A 4,196-nucleotide genomic window follows, 5' to 3' on the forward strand; every position below is an offset into this window, starting at 1 on the left:
AAACCAGCGGGCCCAGCGGGTCGCGCCACGGAGGGTGTGCGCCGCCATTGCGCATGCTTGCTGGGGCCCTCCAGCGACTCGGCTCTCAGCCCAGCGGCCGATAAAAGGAGCAAAACGCAGGCAGTTCTGGACTCTCGGGACTCACAACACGAGGCAACACAGTTCCCCACGGGGCCCAGTGCCATGCCCGGGGGGGGGGGGGAGGAGGGTGGATTCGAGGAGAGACGCAGACGTGGCGCAGCCTGTTCTGAAGCGTTTTGCACAAGACCGTCTTGAGAAAGGGGTTAAGTAAGCTGGAAAGCCCCAGACTTCTTCTCGGAGAGTCCCCCCCTCGATGCAAAGGCCCCGTGAGGCTCCCAGCAAACAAACTAGCATCCAGAGCTTGGGGAGCCCAAAGAGCACCTTCAGCTTCTTCCTCCTCTTGTTCCTGTTTCTCTGTAGCAGCTGCTAACCAGCACATCCTGGAGCGCACGGCGGGGCCACGCCATCCACATCCTCAACAAGACCCACGCCGCGGACACAGCGGTGCACGTGGAAGAGCCATTCTAACACGAAACGCCCCTCCCTGCAGGTTCAGGAAGAGGCGTTCTTGGCGGGGGCAGGTGGGGAGTGCAGGGAGTGTCTGCCTCTCGCTGGGCATTCCATAAATGTGCACGGGACACACCCGAAACTAGTACAAAAAGGTGCTGAATGCAGACTGTAATCAAAAAGCAAAATGAAAAGAAAATAAGTGTGCGTAGATGAACCTTTCCAGATTTCTGGACCTGGAAAACAGCCCCCTGCTAAAGGATGGGGGCCACTCTTGGCGGATGAGTTATTCCTTTCTTCATGGATTACGTGAGTTGAAGTTTCCCTTTTATGGGTTTCTAAAAAGCAATAGTAACAGGCCTGGACACCTTCATGGAGAGGAAGTGTGTTACAAGAAACTAACCACGTTTTCAACCAAGAGGAAGATCACGTGGGTAAGGGCGAGAAAGGCCTGGTGTGGCCAGGTCATTCCTGCGGCCTTTGGCAGGAACCCTGGGCTTACAACCCTGGAGTGAAGCCAGAGGAATGGTAGTCTGAAGCCTTGACCTTGGCCTCCCAGGCCAGTTCCTTTGAGTGGGTCAGTGGTGTAACTTCTAGAAAACAAAAGGCTGCCTCTCGAAGCCGCTTCCGCTCACTAAGCCACTGCCCTTCTGGGCCTGTGATACGATTCTTCTTCAATCTTTGGAGCCTGAGGAGGGGGTGGAAGTCACGTGGCTCTTGGGGAGGAGAGAAGTGGGAGGTGGGTTGCCCACTCGAGTCCAAGACCTAGAACAGTGTTGCCTGAAGGTATGAAACTCCTGGGGTCCTTGGTAAAACCCCGGATATCCAGGCTGCACCCCGAACCTCTCTGAATCTGAGTTTTCGGGGGCAGAGCCTGGGACTCTGTATTTTAACAAGTCCCAGGTGAGTCTTACGACTGAGCAGGCCTGGGGGCTTGATAACCGGCTCCTCGTCTCTGCAGTGAGGAAGTTCCCCATGGTAGCTCTGTGCCAGTCACCACAGCCACGTCCTGGCTCGAGCCATCCAGGGAAGTTTGCTGGCCAGAGGGCAGGCGGCCGGTTGTGTCCTCCTGACTTCCTGTGCGGGGAGCATTTGACCTGGGCCTCGGCAGCTTCCGCCTGGTCTTCCATCCCAGCGCTTCCCCTACATCTACCCAACGTCCATGTTCGAGATTTGTCCCAGCGCCTGCGTGTCCATGAAGCTTTCAGCAGCGACCCACCTCCAGGCAGTGGCTACCTTCTGGCCTGTTCCCTTTCACTTTCGTGCCTTCGTGTTGCCTGGGGATCTTGATAAAAGGACAGATTTGGGTTCAGTAGGTCTGGCGTGGGGCCTGATACTTGGCCTTTCGGATAGGCAACCAGGTGATGTGGATGTGGCTGGTCCACCAACCTCACGTCGACCAGCGAGGCCGCACGTCAGACGGGTTAGCTCTGCTGCTTCCTGCGGAGACTCGGTGTTCCGTTTCCCCAAGTACATCCCACCATGCTTTCTGTCCTCAGTACGGTCTCCATGGGCACCACGTTCTACATGTGCGGTGGGCACCATGGGAGCTATCAGAAAGCCACCAAACCAACCTGATTCCTCAGAGCCTCATGGGCTGGAGCCAGGATCACGGGTAATTCGAGGGAAGGACACGCCCTCACCCCTCTCTCGGCCCCCCACCCCCTCAGTTTCGATTCCCGTGTTGAAATCCCCTCTCCTCACCTGGTCTTTCGCCTTTTTGTCGTAGCTGCTGCGGAAGGACCGAAACTAACAACCTTTGACTTGAAGTCCTTAGAGCAATTCCCTTTTTGCAGGTTTTGAATTATCAGCATGAGTCATCATGCCCCTGCTTTCTGAAAGTCTGCGTTTCCCTGGCCCCTGCCTCTCCCCCAAGCCCACCCACTCCTGCGATGTGTCAGACCTGCTTTGTCGGTGTCCCTGGGAGACTCCCCACCTGCTCTGTCCTACCGACCTCCTTTCCGGGGCCGAGACACGGGCCGAGGCCTCCCCCGTCCACACCGTCCCAGGCTCTTCTCGGCTGTTTCCAGGCGGGGCCTCAGCCATCGCTCCTGGGCTGGGCTTCTTGCTGGAGACCCGCACACCCTCCACGAGAAAGGGGATGATGACTCATGGGTCACGGAGACTGCACATACGCACACGGGCTGGGACCATGACAAAGCCCAGAAACTGGCGGACTCATCATTTTATGCCTGGTCACCTCACCCCAGGTCAACAGGCAATGCCTGAGTCGTCATAACTAACACAGGCAGACCAGCTGGGAACGGGAGAGCCTGGGGACTGGCCTGGACCGGGGGCAGGGAGGGGGCTGGCCTGCAGAACTGCACCTGAAGGAGTGGGTGTCATATGTAGCATCCTGCATAGGGCCCTGGCCCAGGGTCCCAGTTCCATTCAAACAGTGCAGTCCACTGGGTAGGGCCTGATGGTAAAAGGACAGATGTCACCTGAAATGCAAAATCCAGCTGCTCTGTCCTCTAGGGGCCACACTGCAGGTTGGGGAGGCTGAGGATCCAGGGCAAGGGGACAGCCTCTTTGGCATCTGGGCAGGACGCCAGAGCCCCACACAGGGGAACTGGAATCCGCAGGGCGTACCCTCAAGCCGGAGTCAGAAGTCACTGCTCCAGAGCCTCAAGGGTACAGGGTCCGTGTTTCCTCCCCAGAGAGACAGCCTGGTGCGAAGTACAAGCCAGACTCTTGGGATGTGCTCTTTTAGGGGGTAGGGTTTGGAAGGAGGTACGTACGCTCCCCCCTTTATGTTTTTACTTTTCAAAGTGCGCTCAGAGCAGCCTTGTAATCTGGCTGTTAATCTAGAACAGTTTGCTTTGCTGGAAGCAGCCATTTTGAGGGGAAACCTGCTCTTTGTGGTATGAAGTCCGGTTCCTTATCTCATCAAGGTGTGACTTGCAACGTGTTATATTGGGTTGGCTTTCGGCCTATTTTGTTCTGTAAAGTTTTGAAAAGTCCATGTAAGCAAGTATGCTTATCTTTTATAGCTTCTGGGTTCTTGGGTCGTGGTTGTTAGTATAAGGAAAAGCTATTGATATTTGCGTGTTCCAGAAGTTGTTTTTCCTCTTGGGGTTTCAAGACATATGAACATGCAAAGTCTTACCAATCTTTTCTGGTTGTGTCCACCAGACTTGCTGGGCCCTTAGACCCTTGTTAAGATGATGTTAAATTATGATAATGGTGGCAGGCAACTATATATGGCTCCTGATATTAATTGGCTTAGTTTTAATATTTTATCATTTGGCGTAATATTTATAGAGGATTTTGGCACCACATTTCATTACAAATTGTTCTACAATTTCTCCTGTGTTAGAAGTAATTGCTGCTATTTTGTCAAATAATTTTTCAGTAGCTGATCTGACAAAAAATAGGTATAATTTTGACTCATTCGTACAGGATGTCTATTGTTGTGTTGACTGTTGTCATTTTTAAAATTTGACTATCTAAGGGAAAAGAGGTTAGTGTCCCTGACTAAACAATCAGGTATTGCATGTTTAAAAAATTTTTGCAGCACACTGGTTGAAAATCGCTGATCTAATGCAATCAGAGAAAAGAGTTCCTAATGTGGACCGCCTTTTCGGGTTCAGACAATGTAACCTGACCATTGTGTATTATTATTGTGCTATACTGTGGATTTTATTTCCTGATGTTTTGACTTTTAA

The sequence above is a fragment of the Phyllostomus hastatus genome, unplaced genomic scaffold (assembly GCF_019186645.2).
Source record: "Phyllostomus hastatus isolate PE091 unplaced genomic scaffold, TTU_PhHast_1.1 phas_scaffold_129, whole genome shotgun sequence".
NCBI lineage: Eukaryota > Metazoa > Chordata > Mammalia > Chiroptera > Phyllostomidae > Phyllostomus > Phyllostomus hastatus.